General features: G+C 41.1%; 1 long non-coding RNA gene across 1 annotated transcript; it reads left to right on the top strand.

Annotated features, from left to right (window-relative positions):
• Window positions 1-165: 165 nt before the first annotated feature.
• On the top strand, window positions 166-8,792 carry LOC121445842. Its single transcript, XR_005974014.1, has 2 exons — window positions 166-243; window positions 6,373-8,792. It is a non-coding gene; the product is annotated as an uncharacterized LOC121445842 (long non-coding RNA).
• Window positions 8,793-11,915: the final 3,123 nt, after the last annotated feature.

Genomic DNA, 11,915 nt, shown 5'->3' with positions numbered 1-11,915 from the left:
TTCACAGACATTCAGTGAGATCACTTTGCGGGATCAAATGTAAACACGGGTCCGGCCCTAGAGAGGCGATCCAGCCCACTCATGCTGGTACTGTGTGCTCGCTAGCTGTTAATGCCTTTTCATTTTGAGTGTGTTTCTAACCACAGGGCTTCATCTCTCCTTTACAGAATGAAAAAGCTGTTTTGGGAAGACGTTCCAAACCCCAAGAATTGTTCCTGGGCACAAGGACTTAATTTCCAAAAGGTCACTGTTTATGTATTTTAACCCAGAATATTTTCAGGTTGCATTTTAGATAGAACTTCCAGATCTTTCCATATCTTTAAGGCTTAGAAGGCTTTGCTTTGTCCAATTCATTTTGACGAGTCTGTTCATCATTTGTCCTTAGTAATAGCCGGGTGTAAGGCTTTGGTCAGAGGAGACAAAATTCAGCCTTCATCCCATGAGAGCGGACAACACACCTATCTTCTTTTCTGGTCATGGTGAACTAAGGAATAAATACTACAATGGAAAGGATCATCGTAGACGGAGAATAGATAGTTGACTGACTTTTTTTTTTCAGTACAAATGAGCTGTCTTTAGGCAAAAAGCTCAGAATCGATATTATGTTTCTACCACTTAATTGTCACAATTACTTACAAGTACGTGTTATTTTCAGATGCTGCAATCGGAAGGATGCAGTATAAATAAAACTCAGTGATGGAGATTTGTAGTTGAAAGATTTTCAATACTTGCAGCATTTAAAGGTCTTAATAAGTATCAGTTATTGTTTTATGCTACTATTTACATATTTATACATGATAGACTTTGAGTTACCCCTGGGGTATTCTGTCATCGAATGTAGGAGAGAAAAACAAAAGCTTATACTGGTGAGGTGTCTTATTCTAGACCCAGGATTAGCTTCCCCAATTATAATTTATTCTAATTGTAGCTATTCTAGATATTGACACGACCCATGGGGAGAAATATGTTTTCTCTTCCAGCCTAGCACAGATATATAGGCATGGAAAAAAATGAGAGAAATTTTGTAGAAAACATCTTGCTGGGAAGAGAAAAGAGAAAAAACGGTTTTAACTCTTTCATTTTTAAAAAAATGCTATCAGCAACCCACTAACCTGATCCCCAGCCTTCAAATGGCACGTGACTTGCAGATAACAGGATACAGCATTGCAACTAGCCCATGAGAAGCAGGTCCCGGTGCACACACCACAAGCCGCTCAGCTGCTTGAGTCAGAGTCTCCCATCAGATGAACTAACAGCCTGTTTTCAGAAGCGGCAGCTGTGCGGTTTTGCATATAAGCATGCGCTCTGTGGCATCTTTTGCTTTCTCCAATGCTAGCTTCTTCTGCCTCTGACTCCCCCGCTGTGCCCTCCCAGCCTCTCACCCGGGGCTCCTTTTATTTCAGGAGTGCTCCTGAGTTGTTTTCAACTCACAAAATACCACTCTTCTTTTTCTTCCACAACTGATTCATGCGATCGCATTTCTCATAATCGTGGTGGCATCTCGGATGCACACGCGCATCATCCATGGACGTGTGCAATGGGCACAGAGCGAGTGTTTACAGATGATAAGGAGAGATTGCCGCGAAACTCGAGAGCAGGCTTTTAAGACATCCTCCTTGTCTTCCAAGAGCAGAGTCCACGAAGAGTGGCTAGGTGGAAGGAATCAGAACTTCTCTTTTGGCTTCTGTGACACTTGTTCATTTTTCACTTCCCATGTATTCATTTTCTCAGTTTGTAATTTTACTGAAGACCTGTCCTTTGCCAATCACTTTTGCTATACCTTGGGGCTATATTGGTAAGAAACCCTCTGTATGTTCCTGGATTGTACAGTCTGGTGGGGGACGATAAACACTTACCAGGTCATCATTAGAAATCACTTCGCAGGTCTAAGCTCCAGTGTGCTGAGGGCTAGGATGTGGAAACCTGTCTTGGAGCATGGATGGGTATGAGTGGGCATGATTAAGAGATTGACGTTTGATCTGGTTGTGAAGGTGCACACCTGGAATACATATCCAAGGTTTTGGAAAGCAGAAGGGGGGGGGGGTTGTGAGTTCCAGGGCTGCATAGTGATTTTGAGGCCTGCCTAGGTTACATAGAAACAAACAAGCATAAGAGAAAGAAGAAAGATTAAAAAAAGGAAGAGGAATGGTATTTCAGTCAGTCCCGGATGATGGAGAGTCGTTACCTGACTCCATGATGTTAGTGTAGATACTCTCACAGTCAACCGGTGATGCATTCTCAAACTGGAAACACAGAGAACAGACTAGGCACATTTTCCTCTTACAAACAAAGTTTTCTTTTCTAAGTTAAAACAACCAAATGCTTATCTAAATAAAAACCGTAAAGCTTCAAGGCAGTCATTGTGCTGCCTCTAAAGGAAGCTAAAGTCCTCCCCCCGTCCAGCATGGCATGTTCGGCATTTTATCTTCATATTTTTGTGGAAAGGAAATCTAACTTCTACTCAAGACAGGGTGTGGCCCTCCTTTCCAAATGCCTGGCAGAAATGAAAGGACCTAGGTCGGGTCAATCAGTGGTCATCTTTAGTCTCTGGCTTACCTGGTGTCTCACTTGCCCCTCTTGGAGCTGAGGATGATGCTGGATTTGGCAGAGCATCTGGCAGAGATTTTAAGTAAATTGAAAGACCACCCTAAACTTCCAGAGTCTTGGAAATTGGAGTGAATTTTAAAAAAGATTTTATTTATGTGTGTGTGTGTGTGTGTGTGTGTGTGTGTGTGTGTGTGTGTGTGCAGGTATACACAGATGCCTGAAGAGGGCACCAGAGGCCCCAGAGTGGGAAATGACAGAAGCTACCTGACCTGGGTTCTGGGAAAGAAACTCAGGTTCTCTGGAAGATCTGGAAGCGCTGCTAACTGCTGAGTCAGCTCTCCAGTCCATAATGTGTAAATTATTTTTAAAAGACAGAGGGTTATGAATATCCCCATTTGTGAGAGATTTCTCTTTACCTTTGCAAGTATTTCACTTTCTCTTTTTCAGTATATGTAGTGTTTATGTATTTTTAGGGTGTAGCAAAGATACACCATTAAGAATCAATGACAAGGGGCTAGAGAGATGGCTTAGAGGTTAAGAACACTGACTGCTCTTCCAGAGGTTCTCAGTTCAATTCCCAGCAACCACATGGTGGCTCACAAACATCTGCAATGAGATCTGGTGCCCTCTTCTGGCCTGCAGGCACGCATGCAGACAGAACATAATAAATAAATTAAAAAAAAAAAAAGAATCAATGACAAGATAGGTTGAGGGTGGGTTGGTAGCTTGCCCTGACTACATACCCAACCGGGTCTTATTAAAACCTGGATTCACACCCAAGTCCCTCTGACAAAGTGATAATTCTTGCCATCAATTTCATATTACCATTGTGTCCCCTAGTGTGGTTAATACTCACTAAATGACACACTCAAAGATAAATGAGATGGTCGATTGGATGTTACATTTATTTTAACACAACAAAAAAAAAACCTTTAGGTCCAGGATCTGATTTTTCTAGAGACCATATATGTAAAAGACAAAATCTCCTTTATATTTACAAGTGAACACATAGTCAACATCTTTAAATATCAGAAAAATGCAAGTTAAATCCACAAGGTACCCTCCACAGCTTGTGGGATGTCCATCACAGAAAAGACAGAAATACTAGTCAGTAGGGACACTGAAGTTTTCTGACTGCCCCTTAGGAATATAAAGACAGTGCAGGCTTTGAAGAGTCTGGCAGGTCTTTCCATCTGAAACCAGCACTCAGCCATCTACCCTAACATTTCTACCAAAAGAATGAAGAAACTTTTGCACGAATATGTATTTATGAAAATTCATAAAAGAATTGTCAATAATAACCTGAATTTGAATAAAAATCCAAATGACCTTCAAATAATAAATGAATCATCAAAATATGGCATATTTATTGCAAGACAAAGGAATAGATAGGCAAATATATATCCCAGGGCATACTGCAAAGGAAACAGCCAATAGAAACCCAATGTTTTTAAAAACCAATTCAGATTCAGTAGTTTTTTCTTTTTCTTTTTTTGGTTTTTCAAGACAGGGATTCTCTGTGTAACAACCCTGGCTGTCCTGAAACTAGCTCTGTAGACTAGGCTGACTTTGAATTCAGAGAGATCTGGCTGTCTCTGCCTCCCGAGTGCTGGGATTAAAGGTGTGTGCCACCACCGCCCAGCCTGATTCAGTAGTTTTTTTAAGTAATATATTTTAAATCTATAAATTTCCTTTATTTTTCAAATCCTGATTTGGAGGAGCATTACTTTTTATGAATGTGCCCTATACCTATAAGACCCAAACATCTAAGCTCATTTCTAACTTTTCTCTAAAATTAATTTTCTCCTCTTTTAACATTTTCATTTCTTTCGCTTATATTACATCAAAAGCAATACTGTCTTAGTCAGTGTTCTATTGCTGTGAAGAGACACTTTGACCAAGGCAACTCTTTTAAAAGAAACCATTCAGGGCTGCAGAGATGGCTCAGAGGTTAAGAACATTGCCTGCTCTTCCATAGGTCGTGAGTTCAATTCCCAGCAATCACATGGTGGCTGACAACCATCTGTAATGAGATCTGGTGCCCTCTTCTGGCCTGCAGGCATACATGCAGACAGAATATTGTATATTATAATAAATTTAAAGGAAAAAGGGAAAAAATTTAAAAAAAAAATAAAAGAATTCATTCAACTCTGAAGGCTTGCTTACAGCTTTAGAAATTAGTCTATTATCATCATGGTGCAGAATGCGGCAGGACACAGGAAGGCATGGTGCTGGAGATGTAGCCCAGAGCTTTACATCCTGAACCAAGATGAAAGACAGAGAGACATTGGGCCGGGGGTTGGCTCTTGAAACCTCAGAGCCCACCCCCAGGGGCACACCTCCTCTAACAAGACCACACTTACTTCAACAAGGTTAGCATGCAAATAGATGAGCCAGTGGGGGCAATTTTCATTCAGCGTCCCTGGCCCCTCTAGGCTTGCAGCTGTGTCATACTGAAAGCTGCTTTCAGGCCAACTCAAAAGTTCCCAGAGTTTTTCATAGTCTCTACACCGGTTCAGAGTCCAAAGTCCATGTCTTTTCTGAGACTCAAGGAAAATCCTTTAGCTGTAAAACCTGTAAAAACCAAAACCAAAAAGCCAATCACATGTTTCCAACATACAATGGCACAGACTCTATATTACCATTCCAGAAGGGAAGAAAGGTAGCATGTTGAGGAAATGTTGGACCAAAGACTGAAACCCATCAGGGCAAACTCCAGATTCTGCATCTCCATGGCTGATGTCAAAGGGCTCTTCAGATCTTCGCCTCCTTCCAGCTGCATTGACTGCAGCCTGCTTCTCTCTCTTGGGCTGGTTGCATGTCATGTCTGCAGCTTTCCTGGCAAGTATCCCAGCTCACCATTGGTCTGGTGGTGTCTCCAGTCTGTGAACTCAGCCTAGTGAACCCCCCTCCTCTTTTCCAAGGGGCAGCTCATCATTTTCCACCTTTCTCTGTTTTGAGCCGCCCACCACCCCTGCTGGCAGGAAGCCTGGCTGCCAGTGTTTGTTCGGGTGCATGCCCTGGCCCTTCTGTCTGCCCTTTGAAGAGCTGGAGAGGAATACAAGTGTGTAGCTTAGGATAGACTATTGACACTGTAGTCTCCTGCCTCTCTCCTCCCCGAGTCGCCAAGACTTTCAACTGTGTTGCCTTTAATCTCAGCAGGCCACTTTTCTGTCCCTAAATTCTGTCTTCTCCTAGAGCAGCTTGAGGATGCTGTCAGGGATTCACGGGCATTGACAGGTTTGCCCATCTGTGCACTGCTCTGTGACTTTCTGGGTTCTCTGCAACTTTAGAAAAACTTACTTTTTCAGTTTTTCTTCAAACAGAAACTTTTTGAACTACCTTTTTTTTTTTTTAAAGGAAAGATTGTTCTTCCTCTTGTCCATTTCTCACATGCCTATCACATCACTTTAATTTCCCAAAAATCAGCACCCGGGGAACAAAGTCTATTGTCTTCCTTTTACTTTTTTCTTCTCATCACTTAACCCTTATCCTTTCCCACCCCTCACACTCTTCAGTGTTACTGTTGATTTTATCCTCTTTCTTCTGTGAGTCCTTGTTCTTTTACCTATTCTGCTACTGCTGCCATAGTCTTCCCTGCTAGAGTGATCGGCCTGGTCTTTAGACTATCCCTAGCATTCAGTAAGGAGAGAGAAGTCCCTCCAAGACCCTGGCCCTCCCCTCTCCTATGTACATCACTGTAACACAACACAAGAACATAGTGTCTGAGTCCATGGAAAGAGAGGGGTTGGAATCTTTTGTCGTTGGCTTTCTGCATGACCATTTTATTTTGCTTTCTTATTTTGTTCTATTTTATTTAAACAGAGAACGGACATTCTTTGAAGTCTCTCATGACCACCACAGATGAACCCAATGTACCAACTTCCCAGCAGTCCATAGAGTATTAGAAGATGTTTACATTTTGAAAGAGGGAAACAAACCCAAACTATTGTTTGAATTACTAAGAACTAACATATGATGAACTTAATAGAGACATGTACGTTTGTGGCCACTATGTGGGTTTGATGTAGTTCATTTGGGGTATATGCTTAATTATCAGAACACCTAAAGTTTGATATTAATAATCATGGTCTCTGCTTTCAAATTTTTATTTTTCTGGTCATAAAATGTTAATGGTGTGACTGTTGTGGTCGGAACATATTCTGTTTCCAAATGTGGTAGAAATGTAGTCAAGATTGCTGGAACTAGGGAGCTCGAACAGGTAACTTCTGACATCCAGCTTTGCAAAGACCCCCCGCCCCCGGCCGCCCCCCCCCCACACACACACTACAGGGAAGGTATTTAGCTTCTATTTCTATGTGTGAAAGCTTCTCTACTAGATTTTTTTGGACACTTATAAATTCATGAATTTCAGATTCTTCTGAATAACATGGCTTTTGTGTACCAAACTTGGAATAATCTAGGAATTTTAGTTTTCTATAGTCTTGAACATGACTTAAGTTCTAACTCTTATTTTAGTTTAAAGAAAGCCAGAAGTTGTGGCTTGTGGTGATCACACACCAATGGAAGCTGTGTTTCATATGAGGATAACCCCATATAGACCACACATTAATGGAAGCTGTGTTTCATATGAGGATAACCCCACATAGACCACACATTAATGGAAGCTGTGTTTCATATGAGGATAACCCCACATAGACCAGTGGAAGCTATCCTTCATTTCAGGATAACCCTACACACGCAGGTCAAATTGCCCAGAGCAGAAGAGAGTAACAACCTCCATGAATCAATTTATTTCCACTGAATCAGCCGAAGACTTCTGGCAGACAGGGAGGTGTGCAAGAACGGGAGACTTTCTGGGATTTTAAAAATAGGTCCTGGTAAAGACAGGGCTTTTCTCCCTGAAAAACAGATGTCTTGCCATATCTGTTAATATATAGTATAGACTTTATTGCTTACATTCAAACTAAACCAAATCGATGGACACAAATAACATTCAAATTTAAGATATGTGGGTCACTTAGATGTGATTGGTAATTTTATTTGGAAATCTAAAGAAAGTTAAGACACTAGGAGGGTTGTACCCCCTTTCCTTCCTTTAATATTAATAGACATCATTGTACTATAAATGTCTAGCTGCAAACTTGTGAAAGGTTGTTTTTCAATTCTTATATCCACAGAGTGAAATAAATTTTGAACAAACATACTTTGAAGAAGTTCTGTGACCATTGATAATATATAGTTCAGTAATGTGTTGTTTAAAAGCATTTATTATTTAAACTTTCTACATGGATGCTTTTTAAGATGCCCATGACTTGTTCCACAATTAGCTGTACATTAAGAAGGTTTAGGCCCGGGGCTGGAGAAATGGCTCAGTGGTTAAGAGCACTGACTGCTCTTCCAGAGGACCCGGGTTCAATTCCCAGCACCCACATGGCAGCTCACAACTGTCTGAAGATCCAGTTGCAGGGGATCTGACACCTTCACACTAATGCACATAAAATAAAGTTAAATAAACCATCAAAAATATTTTTTAAAAAAAGAAGGTTTAGGCCCCATGGAGGAGATGGAACAGATCATTTGAAAAACACACATGAACTCAACTGCATGCTGTATGTTGTTTCTATTTTTCCATATTGGTAGAAAGAAGCAAAATGAAAGGATCGGATGTCAAGCTCATTTAAACTTTTTAAAAAATTCAGCAATATATGTAGTAGAAATATTAAGGGGAAAATTAGAATGTTTGGAGGAAGTCACAAATGTACAGATTCCTGTCAGAAACAGTGTGGGAGTAGGATCCATTTTCTTCTCACTCACAGCATTTTTAGCAGTGTTTGTCAATCAGTATTTTAACACTGACATAGGTCTATGCCATTACAATAGTTAGTGTTCAGTATATTTATTCCTCTACTGTTTAATCACTAATATATTTCAGCTAAGAGTTTGCAACTGCTGTGTTTTTATATGGGATATGCTTGCCATTGTGAAGAACATTTGAGTATACTGCTATCTCAGGCCATAACTCAGAATTCATTTTATTAGCTTAAAAAACTATAACATTCAGAAGCTAAATCACACGTATGATCTATGAACTGAACGTACTTTCTACTTAGATGTGTTATCCATTCAGTGTGATATATTTGCAGTATTTTTATTTGAATTCTATGTTTTAAGTTTACATTGTTTGTACTGAGCTTTTTGCATGCAGATTTTTGATTTGTAGCTGCTTGACAGGATTTCATTGTTATGTAACCCTTGTTCTTATAAAAAGAAAACATGCTGTACATTTGTCTTGCGTGTTTGTCTTCATTCCATGTGTTCCATAGGATATATCTTTACATGAAGTTATGTATAAGGAATAACAGTGTTCAAGTCTGTCAGTGTCTCTTTCATCATCTTCAGCAAGTAAGTGCCATTGGTTGTCTACCCTTAAGCAGATTCTCAGTGTGGCCAGAGGCAGGTATGAGAGTCAGTTACTCCCCCTCTGCATCGTATCCTGCGGTATGAAGCAGTTGTTGGTACTATCTCTAGAAAACTTGTTTCGCTCCTTCTGTTGTATTCCAACCTGGTTTTCTGTTTGTTGGTTGGTTTTCATGCCTAGAGATCAAATTTTAATTTTGTGGAATTTGCTATAACATAGAATGGCTTTTTTCAGAAGTCATTTTGTAGAAGTTGTTATCAGATAGAATCACTTATAAAATAGGATGACCACTATAACATAGAACGGCTTTTTCTGAGGAGAGAATTCTCCAGTCACAGTGCCCAGGCTCCATGGAGGCTGAAGCATTTGCAGCTATGGCTCACTTACTTGTGGCCCATGGCCATAATGGAATATCCAGCTCATTTTTACCACTGAAGAGTGAGTTGTGTGTTTATGATTGTACCATTTGAAAACCACAAGTCTGACTTTGGAAAGCCAAAACTGTCTCTCCCTTCTGGTTTTTAATATTTCAAGTTTTCAACCCCAAACTGTGTTATTTGTAGTTGGCTGGCATCCCTTGTTTTTAACCTTATAGGCTGGCCTTTCTGCAGGTGTGAAAGAATGAAGTTGTAACAAACTGAACATTAAAATGTGTCTTTTCTTTTAGCCGGAAACATTTGAGCATCTTTTCACCAAGCATGCAGAGTCAGTGATATTTGGTCCTCTTCTTCTGGAGCCCGAACCCATTTCAGAAGAAATCAGCGTCGATCCAGCTTGGAAAAATAAAGATGAGATGGTACCAGCAGCTATGGTCTCGCTTCTTCTGACCACTCCAGACCCTGAGAGAGGTTCTCTTTGTATTAGTGACCAGTGTAACAGCGCCACCTTCTCTGGGGCTCCAAGCACCCAGGTAACTTGTGAGGATGAGTGTCAGAGACAATCTTCAGTGAAATATGCAACGCTCGTCAGCCACTCGAAAACGGTTGAAACGGAGGAAGAGCAAGAGCTTCTACATGGCTCTGTCAGCAAGAGCATCTCCAGCGAACACTCCCCACTGAGAGCATCTTTCCCTAGCAGCTCCTGGGAGATAGAGGCGCAGGCGTTTTTCCTGTTATCAGATCAGCAACCCAACACGATTTCTCCACCAGTTTCATCCTCGGGGTTGGATGAACTTTTGGAACTGGAAGGGAATTTCCCTGAAGAAGATCCGAGTGAGAAGTCTATCTATTATTTAGGGGTCACCTCCATCAAAAAAAGAGAGACTGATATGTTTTTGACTGACGATTCAGGAGTATTGTGCCCATTCCCAGCCCACTGTCTGTTTAGTGACATCCGAATCCTCCAGGAGAGTTGCTCACACTTTGTAGAAAATAACTTGAATTTAGGAACTTCCGCTAAGAAGACCTTCGTACCTTACATGCCGCAGTTTCAAACCTGTTCTGCTCACAGTCATAAGATAATGGAGACGAAGATGTGTGACCTCACTGTGTAATCTCGTTCAAGCAGTCTCTAGTGTTGTGTGCCCGTAGAGCGTGTCATGTGTAACATATTCTTTTATTGTTGTGGATGTGGGAGACAAGCGTCAGAGTCTAGTGTGAAAATGATTGTTTCCAAATTAATTGTGTCGATCTTCTCTCACTAACACAGACAAAACAGAGAAGGAAGACTTCATGAGTCTAGCGATGTAGATGGATTCTCATTGAATATACTGTTAAGTAGACTGGGGTGGTCTCTTATTTCTAAGATCCCTGAGATATAATTGTCTCAAGGGTGTTTTTTTTTTTTTTTTTTTTTGCCTTACCTTGAATTGTTTTGTGTTGTGCAAATTCACACATGTGCACGTGCACATTTAAACTGGCCAGGTGTCCTTGTGTGCTTCGGACGTGTGTGACGTGTTTGTACTTTGTGCCACCCGACTGTGTTCTTTGAAGTCTCCTGCCGTTAAATGTTGAATATAACTAGAGAATTGAAGAGGGACGGGTTAGCCCGTCACGTTGCAGCAAAGCCAGGATCCGCGGCAAAGGATACAAGTTTCTGTTAGAATGACGGTTTCGTCACCAGCACGGGGATGGCAGTGTGAGCAGCCTGGAGAGCAGGGTGCCAGCCTCAACTAGAGTACCCGGGAGTGATTGTTTTCTGAGGGACTGCCAAATGCCACTGCATGCCTCTCTAGGGTCACCATCGCTCCCTGTCTCCACCCGGTTGCTAGTTCTCCGCTCATTGGCTATCACTAGTTAAAGCACCCGCTGTACTCTACAATTTGCATGCTTTAACTTGCTTACTGCAATAACTGCACGAGGGACATGCTCCACATTTTCGCTGTATCATTATCCCCTGCCAAGGATAAGGCCATTAAGTCATTTGCCCCAAGTTCCAGACTTAATGATTGAGGAACCAGAATTCAGATTTAGCTTACATTCTTTTTTTTTTTTTTGACAGTGATATTTTCTCTTTTTTTAAAAAAATCTTTATTTATTTATTATTTATACAATGTTCTGTCTGCATGTATGCCTGCAGGCCAGAAGAGGGCACCATGTGGTTGCTGGGAATTGAACTCAGGACCTTTGGAAGAGCAGGCAATGCTCTTAACCTCTGAGCCATCTCTCCAGCCCCTTAGCTTACATCCTTTAAATGCTACTGACTGAGTTTTAGACCTAGCTCTTACATTGCCATGCTTTGAAATCAAAACAACTGATCTTATCAAAGAAGACCCAGTGAGAGGAAACAGGGTGATGGTTGAATAGTTGAGACCTAGTCTTGGACTTGAAAACCGATGTGGGGATGTATTATTTATTTCAGTGTTTGATGTAGCAAGATGACTCAAAGACAGTCTAGCAAACAAGAAATCAGGTTAAAAAAAAAAACCCCTGCACATTCAGGTGTCCACTATCAAGAAGAATTCCAAGAGTATCAGTATCGTCAGAGTGAATACATTAGGGTTAACGGCATGCTTATGTACTGCCAAGCATCAGCAGCCTTTCACGCT

This window comes from Microtus oregoni, unplaced genomic scaffold (genome assembly GCF_018167655.1).
Source record: "Microtus oregoni isolate MIOR12 unplaced genomic scaffold, Mior012 001662F_ref0000183, whole genome shotgun sequence".
Lineage (NCBI taxonomy): Eukaryota > Metazoa > Chordata > Mammalia > Rodentia > Cricetidae > Microtus > Microtus oregoni.
The sequence above is the reverse complement of the archived record's forward strand: the minus strand, read 5'-3'. Positions and strand labels throughout refer to the sequence as shown.